Source organism: Limulus polyphemus, unplaced genomic scaffold (genome assembly GCF_000517525.1).
Source record: "Limulus polyphemus unplaced genomic scaffold, Limulus_polyphemus-2.1.2 Scaffold3172, whole genome shotgun sequence".
In the NCBI taxonomy this organism is placed as follows: Eukaryota; Metazoa; Arthropoda; class Merostomata; order Xiphosura; family Limulidae; genus Limulus; species Limulus polyphemus.
In genome coordinates, this window is record NW_013668782.1 from 78,621 (window position 1) to 92,731 (window position 14,111).

The window sequence follows — 14,111 nt, forward strand, 5'->3', positions numbered from 1 at the left end:
GTACGTTTTTTTTTGGTTGATCAATGAAATATTTCCATACTTTAAGCTGTGAGTGCGTTACAAGAGTGGCAATTAATTCAACGTGAATGATTGGTGGCTACCTTCTCTATGGGCAGTAGTTCAAAATTAGGGACGGCATAAGATAGCCATAGTATTTTTGCCATAAATACAAATACATATACATAAAATAATGGTGTGCTTCTCAGACGGAACCTGAGCACAAATGCTATTAATTTTGTATATCTAACAAATGTACCTTTTGTAACACGGGTCAGATGGACGCCTGCGATAGCTGCTCTATCTATGAGTACTCCAATGCAGAACACTTAAAAATCTAGACCAAAAAAAGGTTTTAACAAGAAGTGATGCATATCTTACACGCAGTTTCAATAGTCCTGATTTTTCCTACTGTTATAAAGTAGTTGTGGAATACCGAAAATTTGCTAACATAGGGTGTTGGGAACCTGATATGATATCATGATATTAACATCATTCAAGTGAATAAACTTGCATAATTTTATAACTTGCTTGTATAAACAGCGAAATATTTTCTATTTTAAAAAGTATATACATTTATGCGAAACCCTTAAGGAAAATAACTTTTTTGGGAGGAGGGGGTAATATCCTTAGATGCCATAACTTTGTTATTGGCATATTTTACCACAAGATGATAATTTTATAGGTAGCATGTATCATGATATCATGGCTCCAAGTTTACCTAAACACACTACATTGGTACTTTTGCTATATTATACATCCACTTCACACCTATAGGAAGAATGGGACTTTTGACAGTATATCAACGGTAACAGTTACTATATTATTACTGAACTAACTGCATCATGTGACAGGTCATAACAGATGCCAGAGTTAAGTATAAAGCCTCTTCTCGTATCGTGTCTCGGTGACTCAGCGATAAACTTAGGGTTGTAACCTAAAAGTTAGGGCTTGATTGCCGGCGGTGGGCACAGCGCAGATAGGTCATTGTATAGCTTTGCACTTACGAGCAACTTAACGCTGTAAGCCATTAACAGCAAATAAAAAATACATAATATTTCATTACATTAGATATAACAAAACCAATGCGATAACCGAGAAGGTTAATTATTACGAATTATTAGTAATTTAGAATCTCCTGATTTCAATAAATCTAACCAAACAACTGTCGACAATCACGTAAAAGCAAACCCAAAACTATACATCCCTAGATTTTCAGCTACCAACACATGCACTAATACAGTATCTGATAAAAATGACATATTTAGTAGAAAAGTACTTATGCTGTTAAATTCTAAACATTTCCCGTGAATAAATAATAACTGAGTTTTCTTAAACAGTTGTTGCTGATATTTACTTTTTATTATTCAAAAAATGTAGTTCTTGAAATTGTGGACCTTGAGCATTTGTCTTATTTAGAACTAAATTTCATTGCTAACTGTTTTTCTTTTTATTTGTTAACAGGCTGGATACTGAAATTTCAAGAAACAATTTAGACGATGCTTTTAGCTATTAAACATCTAATTTTTGCTTAACGGACGAGTAATCTTACAACACCTTAATACCAAATATAGTTCCAGAATGTAGCTAGCCAATTCAACAGGATTGCCTACTTGTAAAACTAATTGGCTATGATGAACAGGTACCATGGAAGGCATACTATGCTCAGTCCAAATTTAATTTTCAGAGTGAGCGAGTGGAATAGTGAGCAACAAGCTATTGCTCCCTATTAAAAAAACCAGCTTTGATGACATTAAGCAACATTCTAGCTGAAAGCCATAACAACTACCAAGCAATACAAGATGCTTTAGTCAATAGGTTCTGAGTGACTCACCAGAAAGATATATTCTGAGCAAAGTTCTGGAACAGTATTGGATGAAAAAATATACCTTAGCTGAAATTGTGGAAGACTTAGAAAGACTTGCCCAATTATCATACATGGATGCTTCTTATGAAATGATAGATTCTTTGACATGACAAACTTTAGATGCCATAACAGATGAGAATATGGGAATTAAATTGAAGCAAAGTAGGGGTACATTTTAAAAGGAAGCTCTATAGTTGACATTGGAGCTTGAATTAATTAAATTCGCAGATAAATGCAAAGTGAGTAGTATTGAAACATCAAATACCCATGATGATAGCCTTGAAGAACTAAAAATATTAGTTATACAATTAGTTGCACAGAATGGAGAAATTAAACCACAAGACAATTGTAACTAGAAAGGACATATTGCAAAGAAATCCAACAAAAGCATGTAGGTAATAAAAACATCACCCAACCGATATCAGAAGAAGGGAACTGTTAAAGATACGGTAAACTTAGTCATTACAGCTGACACTGTGAGGAATCAACAGCTGTTCATACGTCAAAAACACAGTATCTTAAAAATGAGTATTGTAGCACAACCATATTAAAATAACAAAAAATGGTTAACCAAATATCGGGAACAGGAATTAGCTGGACTTATAAAGTGAAGCTCAACTGATAATACCCTAGCTGCCCCAGATGAGGTAAGAACTTGCAGCATGTTGATCAACAATGATTCTACAGCTACAATAGCTTGATCCAACTTGATTATGAAAGGTGGGAGTTTGCCACAAACAGTGATTAATTACCCTTAAAATAGGAATATCTACTCCTCATGATGTGCGGATAAGACATCGAGGTAAAATGTTTATTAAGAATTGGCTTTATGTGGAGACATGGGTGTGATGTTATGGTAACATCAAATAGTTTCACAGTCTATGACTAGAAAATCTCTGTGTTCTGTAGGATTACTAATACGCTAGAAATTGAACTTCCATTGACAATATGGAGGACAGTCACTGTATCAAATCAAAAGAAATACTCCTAAAAGGAGTTATTATAATTAAATTCACATACTGTAAATGAGGTGTAGTACAATCAAACATTCCAGCATGTCTTGATAGATTAATGATTGGAAGAATGTTCATTGATTTGAAGAAAAAAATGCCATCATTAGGGCAGTGAACATAACAAACCAGAAAATGTGAGTCAAATCTGGATGGGGCATTGCAAGATGTGAGGCAATGTAAGCAGTACTTTCACATCAAAGAACATCACAATTTGTCACTTTTAAGAAACCTACTAAGGAAGTTTGATGCCACAACCTTACATAAGGAAGACTTACGACCTCACTTACATTACCAGGGCTATAGAGGTCTTACGGCTGATCAATGCTAGAAATTACATAACTTGATCACATAATTTCAAACACCTTTTCCAGTGGGCATCAGGGTTTAGGCTTAACAAATATCTCACCAGATTGATACCTGATAATAATAATGATAAACAGTTAGCTAAATGACTCCAAATTCAAAAACATATGTAGGCTTTCAAAAAGATAGAATTTATGAAAGAACAAGAAGTTGATACAACTGGGCTTCATCCTTTGTACTTGTGAAGAATAAAGGATAGATCCACAAGGTTTTGCATGGACTATCAGAAGATGAATGAAGTCACAAAGAAGGATTCCTACCCACAGTCAATGAGTTACTCTACTTTGGATGCTTTATCTAGATAAAAATGGTTTCAAGATTAAATCATAAGAGTGGATGTTGGAAAATGCAAGTCAGCAAAGCTATTAGAGAGGACAGACTTTACTGCAGGAAATGGATTTTGAAAGTTCATCATATTATTATTTGGATTATGTAAGGCATCTGCTATATTTCAGTGATTAATAAAGTGGGCTCTGGAACATCGGACTAATCTAGTTAGATGGAATAATCATACTAGGAAGACCTTGGATAATGTTTATTATGGACTAAGGAACGTTTTGGATTGGTCGAAAAAAGATAACCTTATGTTGAATTCCCATAAATGAGAATTGTTCCAGCAACAGGTTAGTTTCCTGTGACATATAGTCAGCAGAGAGGGAGTGTCTAAAGACCCATTGAAGATTGACTCTCTCTTTCCATAATTGACCAACATCAAAGAATCTGTATTATGTAAGAGGCTTTCTTGGATTAACTCTTACTATTGTATTTTGCAAAATCATTCTCTGGCATAGCTTGTCCTTTACACAAATTATTTGAAAAGTCAAACAAATTTTGTTGGATTGCTGATTGTAAAAAAGTATTGAACAAATTGAAGAAAGAACTGACCACTACTCACACCCTTAAGTACCTACTCATTTTAAATACAGATGCCAGGAATATTCCAGTGAGATCAGTTTTGTCACAAGTTTAACACAGTGCAGAAAATGTGATTGCCTACTATAATAAGACAGTAAGTCTGCAGAATAATGGTATTGTACATCTAAGAAAAATGTACTAAGTATGTTCGAGCTTTTAGCTCTTTCCATCATTGCCTATTTAGACAAACGTTTGCACTTCTGACCAATCGTGCATCACTGAATACTGGTGAACTTTTGCAATCCAGAAGGCCAGATAACAGGATGACTCCAAAAACTCCAGGAGTACAACCGGCGTCATGAATCACCCAGGACAGAACCACGAAAATGCTAAAAGTGTGAAAAAAAGGAAGAAGATGATAAAGACGACTAACTTAAAGTATTACAGAGTATAATCCAAAATGTGACATTTACAAGTGATGGATGATGAAGAACCAATGTAGTACAACAATAAATTAAAATGTGTTAAGGCAAATGATAGAGTTTCAAACCAGTTATCCAATGGATCAAGAAAAGTGCAGAAAAACCCTCGTGGCAAACAATTGCTTCATACAAACCTAAACACAAAGATATATTGAGCACAATGGGATTCATTATGCTTACAAGAGGGCATGCTATGTCAGAAATGAAAAGATACCACTAGACATAAACAAAAACTACAACTGATACTTTCATGGTCTCTTCATTCTGAAACACTCCACCGACTTCACAACCTTCCAATGGCCGGACACTTAGGAGTTAAAAACACACTAAAGCAGGTAATAGAATAATCAAAGTATAGATTGAACGTAGACTTTGAGATTAAACAATTTTCGAAATTCTACGTTTATGTATTATACCTGCTATCGTGCAGCTATATAATATGAAGAACTTAATAGTGGCCAATGATACTTTTTCTTCATTTCACCTATCCAATGTATAGGTTTTTTCCATAATGATTATAAAGAATGGTCACACCAACAGTATGTTGGATACTTTTCACTATGATATAGGTCCTGCTTATCTCTCTTTAGTTAACTTATGTTCCGAGTTACTTATCAGGAGTGTAATTCTCTGAAACTAGTATAACCTACTAACACACGTTGATTAAAGTGTAGATTGAACTGGACCTTCCTTGAACTTAGACTTCGAGATTAAACAATTTTCGGAATACTAAGTTTAGTTATTATTATATTTGTATGTCAGGATTGTTCAAGATACTTCACAATCCAGGAAGGGAACAATGTTGTAAACTATATTAGTTTAGATGCTAGCTAGATGGCATGAATATAAGAACCAGTAACTTATATATACTAATATCTAGATCAGGGTTTTCCAAACCTTTTTGAGTTTTCAACTCCTTGACGAACTTATAAAGTTGTCATCGACCCCTAAATTCTTAGAATATAAATTATAAATGAAACTTAAATATATATTCAACTTTTATTCATCATACTACAATTGTTATGAAACATAAAATGTTAAAAAGAATGAGGTTTTAATTTTCTCTAATGATATAGATGGGCCTGATGGGCTTTAACAAGCGTATGAATATTGCGAAGTAGGTTTGTGAGTTTGAGTCTCAAGTCTCTACGTTCTTCAACATAGAGCCCGTGTCTCTGGATACTTAAAAAACCATTGGTATGGTTAAATCTAACTTCGACGATGTACATCCTTGGAAAGGCGTAGGGCGGTTAGTTGTCTAGGCCAACTTTACCCTAGGAGGCATTTTTGACCCCTAGGTCTTTATTCACCCCCTGTACAGACTCATCGATCCCAAGAGCTCGATATCGACCGCTTTGGGAAACCCTGATCTAAATCTAGGTATATTATTTATAAATACAAGTATGCAGTGAGTTAACATGAAAATGAATTAATGATAAGCTATTGAGCTCAGCGTGTAATAAATGAGTCTTTCAGGTCAGTGTTAGTAGCGAGATTTATCACGTCTATTCTGTTATTCAGTTGCGCATTGAGTTACGTGTCTATTATTTGATCAAAGCCAAGTAGCTGAGCTAGGCATATGACTCACAGTTTATATTGAAAAATTGTATTTGAAGTTAGGCCTACATTTAGTTACCGAGTTTATATTGGAAATTATATTTGTGAAGTTGGGCCTAAATTTAGTTACCGAGGTTGTATTGAATATTATATTTGTGAAGTTAGGCCTAAATTTAGTTACCGAGTTTGTATTGAATATTATATTTGTGAATTTAGGCCTAAATTTAGTTACCGAGTTTGTATTGAATATTATATTTATGAAGTTAGGCCTAAATTTAGTTACCGAGTTTGTATTGAATATTATATTTGTGAAAGGCCTATAACTTGTGTCAACAACTGTAGGAAGTAGAGATTTTATAATAGAAATAATCTAATTCATTAGACTGGAGTTGGCATTTATTTTTACCAAATGATTTGCCGAATGAGAAAACACACTGTAAAAATATATTTATTTAAAATTGGCTCAGTAAATTAAATTATTATTTTTTGTCCATTTGTTCTTGCTTTTAGATTTTTATTATTTTTTGTGTGCTGGGTTTGATCTATTTTGGTGTTGAAAGGCAACAATCGATAATAGATGATAAATTTTTGAAGTTGTCTAATATGAAAAGACTGGGCCAATTAACGTGATATTCATTACTCGAAATCCAATAGAAAACGTTGCTTTAAAATAGCACAATATGGTTAGTGAAATAGAGCTGAGTGTTGATGATTCATGGAATTCAAACGTTACTGATACTCAACAAAACGTTCTTGCGTGTCTAATACTTCATCACCGTCAACAGTCCAGAAGCTTATATTCAGCAGTGTTCGTGGTGCTAAATTACACTCGACACTAGTGGAAGAGTGTTTTGCGGTGTAATCGATTGCTAAGTGGACCGCTTCAAAGTTTGTTATCAACATGTGCGTGCGTAAGTGCGAAAGATGTTGAATGGAAGGTTAGATTTCGTCATAAGCGTAGATGGTTGTTTGAATTATTCAAAAGTATCTTACTGACAAACGCTAGAGGATTAATTCCGTATATCTGTTGGTGAAGAACTCGCCTAGTTAGTTCCTATAGTAGTTTGAATAGCGTGCAAAAATATAATGACGAAAAATACAAAACAAAAGAAAAAAACAGAATTGTGTGGAAGTTATATTACTTGCTTCAATTCGCTCAATCTAAATGGTAATCAGAATTATAAATCTAGAAGTTGTTTAAATAAACTTTGGGGAAACTGTTGAAAACCAACCCAAATTTTAGTAGTTGCATGCATAATTTTGATTTTTGATTAGTGTGAAACGTGATATATTTAAAGTATTCGAGTGAATTCATAATGAATGTGACTTTAAAAAATCAAATTAAAAATATATATATTTCAAAATTTAGAAATATTTATTGTTACTGAAATTACTTTGCTTGTTGGTATCCTATTATTTTATCAGTGAAGTTGAATAATTCTCCTGGCGCGCGTATTGCTAGAACGCTTTGCACTGTAATTTGTTTTGTAATAGTTTGGTACACAGCCATGCATATGCTGTCTGACCATCTTAGCAGGACTCCATACACTTTTAGGCCATTCCGTGTGTTTGTATACAGAAAACAAACTAATCATGTATTGTGTCAGCTTATTGCTCTAGCCCTATAATTATAAACATATAGTTATATAATATCTTGTCTGTCAGACAATATTTTAGAGCAAAGACCTCTTCGTCTTTCAATTAGACATGATAAAGTGTCCATCTAGAACAAGTGGCAGTGTCAAAGAAATTTTTTCACCCACTGCTTTGATCTATTGCACCTGTCATCAAAATATCCGAACAATGATAATAAAAAGGTAATACATCTGCCAATAGGAACAACTTTAGTTGACAACTACTGGTGACATACAGAAGGAAACATTATAAGGCAGACATATGAAATGCTCGTGAAATCAAACTGTGTCTCACTTGACAGAATATTTCAATAGTTCTTAGGGTTCAACTAACATATTGTATGACAGACATTATAAAAATTGTTATATCTCTGATGTAAACGGGAAATTACATCTTCAGTAACTTTTGTAGGACAAACTGTGGACAATGATGACTAACTAAAAATCATACAATAATCTGATGAATTTGGTTTTTATCCATTTATGTAATGATGGTCAGACAGTGTGGGTGTACACACACATATATATATCGGGTATGTCTATATTAGCGCAAATCTGCACAATGGGCTACCTGTGCTGTGCAAACTACATAGGTTGAGCTCTGAGTGTTAGTGTCATAAGCCCTCAGACTTACTTCTGAACCACCGGCGAGGACGAAACTTTTGGTGTTTAATAGCTAGTTGACATTCAACTTGTCAACTTAATGATGTAGATGGTATGTTCTGGTAATTATATCGCTGTTTGAACACAGTACAATAAATGTAGCTTTAAAAAGAAAGAGGACAGAGACTGGGTGTTTTGTTCATCGTATATACGACTTGGAAATATAAGATTTAATCTGATCTGCTACACAAGCTTCCGACTTCTTTTATATTCGCCTTGCATTACATCTCAGGAGAAAATTAGTAAAATTCACTGGTAAATTTCTATTTTCAATTGTGCATCTATTACGAACTGAATATTCAGAAAACAGCTGTTGTTAACTTTTTCAAATATTTTCGAACTGGAAGCTTTTGTCAAAAATATTCTAACACTTGGACTATAACTTATTTTTTGGTCCATCAAGAGGCAAGAGTGGGCAAACCTTTTAATAAAACTTGATTGTTTGTTATTTGTTAAGCACAGAGCTACACAATGGGCTGTGCGCTGCCCACTGCGGGTGGCATCGTAAGTCCCCAGATTCACCTGGAGGTAATGAAACTTGAAATAAAATTATTCATTAAGTCAAGAAATATGTAGTTTGGATTGCTTTCCTCTACGAATCTCTTTCTCTTACTTATTATAATAATAAACATTTGGACGAAAAACTTGGGCTTCTCTTCTTCGCACACGCACAAAGTCACAGTCACATAAGATTTGTTTCTCGAATTTCGCGCTAAGCTACTCGAGTCCTATCTGTGCTAATTTCCCTAAGTTAGAAGTGATAGACTAGAGAGAAGGCTGCTAGTCAACACCACTCATCGCCAACTCTTGGGCTACTCTTTTACCAACGAAAAGTAGGACTGACCATCACATTATGATGGACTACTAAATTAGGGACGAAAGCGCAGATAGTCTTTGTGTAACTTTGCGCAAAATTCCAAACAAATTAAACTTCTTTCCGGAATAATAAATTATCACAATTCCGACGATGCCACCATCGTTTACATAACTTGTTCACCCAGTCTCTTGGATTCATGCTTTGTATTTGAATTTGTCATGAAATATTAGCGTTACTCACTAATCCATAACAGTATCTTAACTTTATAAAGACAGATTATTTAATAAATTCTTATTGAATCTCTAAAGGCCCTCATGGCATTTATTCGATGGCAAAAAACCTGAGTCCAGACCTACGTAATCATTTGTTTATTTAATTTAAAACCTTATTAGGTTAGTTAGGAAAACTTAAATAAAAAAAAGATTTCTAGTGATACCCTAAATTTTACATCAAGGCATCTATGCACACATAATGTGGCATGTTGTAACTCAATTGTTTGTTTAAAAAAAGCTATCCCACTGTGACAAATAGTTTTAGCATACACTGAGATGGTCTAAGTACAGGTGTAAAACTAGGTGTGAATAAAGTAAAGATGTATTTTTTTAAATGATATTCATTTAGAGAGGTTCTATAGTTTATGTAAATTAAATAGGAAAACTGTGAGGAAGAAAAGAAGTATTTATATTATTAGTGTTGTAGTATTATTACATTTTTACTTATTTGGTGAAAATATAGCCAAATCTATTCAACATAACAAAAACAAATTAATTAGTTTATTTCTTACTTAACATTTCTACACCTGTTTTCACTTATATGTTGTTATGACCTGTAGGCCTAAATACTTTTACAAATGATGTTAAAATGGATATACATAACTAATGGTTTTATGACTAAAGTAAAAGATAAACTTATTGGTCCAATTTTATGGCTAATCGATCAAGTAACTGGATGTATGAGATAACTAACACTCATCCGAATACTTCAACGAAACTAAATATTTCACTGGGCTAAACTGATTGACTCACTGCTTGGCTATTCTTGATCACTATATTTCCTAACATTCTTGGTATTCTAGGATTAATTTGACATTATGCGCCCTCTCGCTAACATCTAGATTAAAACAATATAAAAAAATAGCTTACGAAACTGCTCCCTTCCATTTACAAAGTCTTTTAGGTGGTTTTCTCTACTGAGGTTCATGGTATACCGATGGGATGGTTTCTTGTCCCTTGTTGTCACTAGCTATATTGTTACTGGGGAGTTCTTCTTAGGTAGCTCTATTTTTAATGATCCTCTGGAAGCGGTCTCGACATGAATCCTGGGATTATCAGCTGGCTGACTTTTCACTTGAAAATTCTGCAGCGGAGTTTTCCAGTTGTTCATTCTCTCATCAACGTACTTCCAAAGATGATCATGGTAAAAAAAACTTTGACTTAAATATCTCATCTTGCTGGATTCTGTAAACAATATCATGGTTCTTTTCAGTACAATATATGACCCTTTCTAGCACCATTTCCCAAATGTGACAATACGTTTCCCCCTGGTGGACACAGCAGATGGCCCAAGATGGCTTTGGTCTTAAACAAAGTAACCAAAAATAACAAAAACAAATAAACAAATCCACAGTACTTGCTTAACAGTGTAGTTCGTTCTTTCTTTTATTGGGAACTGTATAGCTATTCCATGTCACTTTGATGAACCCAGTCTTATCAATATTAAATATGGAATTGGTCGATGTGACCGACCTTGAAACTACAAAGTAATCATCAGAGTTTCCATAGTATATGTTTTCTGCATATCCACGAAATCTGGGAAACTTTCAGTGAATTAACCACAATTGCTAAAGACTTGTCTGTGAATATATTTGTGTTAAGGTGTTGACTGCTCCGAGTGTTAAGATTAAAAATAGTTTTTTCACTTGAAAATTTGTAATTTTCATTTGCATAACCTGTAAAAACTACTAAATAAATATCGAATGTTTTGTTTTTTTTGTTAAAATTTATATTTTCTCTACCCTAACATTATACACACTGGATCAATTTGACTGACCTTATAACCACTATAACAAATTATGAAATTATTGTAAATAATCCTTTTTCTTTCTAGAATGACTTCAGATTGTAAACAAAGACGATAATCGTTTATCCTAAATAGCTTAAGTTTCCTAACAGTCTACATCTGTTTATATTTAATTTTATTGTGTTACTCCCTTTTGAACTATGTTTGACTAATAATCCTATCACACAAGTTGTAAATTACCCAGCAAAAGTGTAGCTCACATTACCTTATTAAATGACATAACACACGAGCTGCTCATTAACATACTTTGCAAAGAAATATTAATCATTTTCATTATCTAACCTAATACATCTCTAATTTTTATATTTTAGTTACTTTTATAACAATAAATAACATTATACATAAAAAACAAAAAATATATACTTACGTTTGATCTCTTGTTTTTTGCTATTCGTTGCCAAGCCCCCCCCCCCACTAGCACAGCGGTATGACTGCGGACTTACAATGCTAAAAACCGGGTTGCGATACCCGTGGTGGGCAGAGCACAGATAGCCCATTGTGTAGCTTTGTGCTTAATTCCAAAGAAACAAACAAACAATTCATTGCCAATGAAATTTAAGCCTACTTTTTATAATGATGGTACAGTACCCTAAATAATTTTTATATACTCAAATAATGCACCTAAGAACATAGAATAATAATAACATGCACAAAGCACATAATCTCTTATAACTATTATAATCTAACTGGCTTTCTAACTAAGACAAGATAGACTAAAATTAATTCCCTTAGCTGCTCAACCTGAGCACCACAAGATTAATTTTCAAATTGAAGACGAATTTAATAATACTCTGTATTGAGAACAAAATAGCATTGTATATCATTTAATAGATGGATTAAAACTTTCCCTTTCTATTGGTTATAAATGATATGGTGTAAAATCTAACAGAGAATTATTGGCATTTTGTGAAAAAGAGAATGTGACAGGTGGGTGTGGCAAGTAGACCTGATTTACTAGTTTACGACTCCATAAACAAATAAGGTTGAAGGCTAGAAAAATTAGATATTGCCTTAGTAATATATGTATCGTAATGAGAAGTTTATATTAAATTCATAACTTCTGAGAATGGCAGTAAAAGAATAGGAGAAGGAGGAAGACCTAGAGAACAAATGTCACAGTTCTCACAGTAGGGAAGATTGAGGATTTTTTGAATACTTCCTTTTAAAATTATCAACTTAAAACTTATATTAAGATTTGATTTATTAACTAGTTTTGACGCGAATATTGAACTACTTGTTGTGAGAGGGTTAGCATCATTAACTTTTCATGTTACCACTAGCTGATTTAAATCTTTCTCGGATAAAGTAATGTGTGACATTGATGGTGTTCCTTAATCCTCTACATATTCTTTATAAGACTCTTCTGTGTGACTTTTCTTTGGATTAAAGTACAGAAGGTCCAATATGAATCTAGGTTCTCTTCCACATATCAGTTATGATGGTGTGTTGCCTATAACTTCATGTAATGCTACAGTACATCAGCTTGCTAATAACAGTGGAAGATCTTGATCCCATGTTTTTTGATGTTCATCTATATAAATGGATAATTGAGTTAGCAGTGTGCAGTTGCACCTCTCTACCATGTCAACAAAGTATAGATGATGGGCTGTTGTCCTGGTCATTTTGATATCAAGGGCCTGACACATTTCCACAAACAAAACTGATTCAAAGTTCCATACCTATGTTAGTGAAGATCCATAGGCACAAAAATTATTGCAAGAGTTTCCGCTTCCTGATTAGGAACAGCTTATACTTCTGACCATTTCGTGAAATAGTTCATCATAACCATGATGTATTTTTCCCATAATTACTTTATGACAGAGGACCAAGAATATCGACAGCAACTTTCTCATGTAGTACTGTAGCATAATACTACTGTAGCTTCAGATGCTATTTTTTATGAAACCTTTAGCTCACTGCAGAGTTCTCATGTTTTATCTAAGTTTTCTACAGTTGTCGGGATTCCAACCCAATAGAAGTATTCTCTTACTCACTCCAATAGCTTTCTAGCACCTAAATGTCCAACCATTGAAAGATTGTGAAGATGATGCAGTAATATTTGCCTTGCTATAGTAAGCAATCACATGTTCTTTTCTATGTTGTACTTGTGACAGAATCACTGGCATCTGTAACTAAAATGAGTGGATCTTCCAGAGTTGGGTTTGCTCCTATAGGAGTAGTGGTAAGATCTTTCTTTAGTTTGTTTGGTGATTGTTCAAAATCAGCAGTCAAATAAAACTAACTTGGCTTTTCATATAATTCGTGTAGAGGATTAGCTATGTCAGAGATTGATTTTACAAAATGACAATAGTAAGAGCAAAGTCCAAGAAATCCTCTTATCTCACACAGGTACTTTGGTGTTGGTCAATTCTGGATAGAGTCAGTCTTTAGTTTTTAGATACTTCCTTCTGGTGTGTCACTCCAACCCTGTTGGATAAGGCAGTTACCATTGCTATATAATTGTTATGGGCCACAGCAGGAAGGCTACTTAGTGTTGTCAAAGGTGGTCCTTTCAAATGGGTAGCAAAATGAGTAGCTTATTGTTGACTATTCTACCCTTTCACTCTTGAAATCATTTTGAACTAAGCCCGATATTACTCTTATAACACAATTCCATCATAATAGAGTGATTTATTGATATATATCTTGCCAGCTAACTTCTTGTTCTTGATTTGGCAGTGTAATGGCTGGAGTAGTTCAGAAAGATCCTGCAGTAACAGATGATGGAGCAGTAGTGGTAATAGGTGTAGACCAAATAAGTTCTCCTATTCCATATCTTATAGT

General features: G+C 33.8%; 1 long non-coding RNA gene across 2 annotated transcripts in view; it reads right to left on the reverse strand.

Annotated features, from left to right (window-relative positions):
• Positions 1–14,111, reverse strand: part of LOC111088127 — a 41,517-nt gene that overhangs the window by 11,172 nt on the left and 16,234 nt on the right. For both annotated transcript variants that reach the window (XR_002612724.1, XR_002612725.1), the window contains exon 3: positions 10,391–10,646. This is a non-coding gene — a long non-coding RNA (uncharacterized LOC111088127). The remainder of the gene's footprint in view (positions 1–10,390; positions 10,647–14,111) is intronic.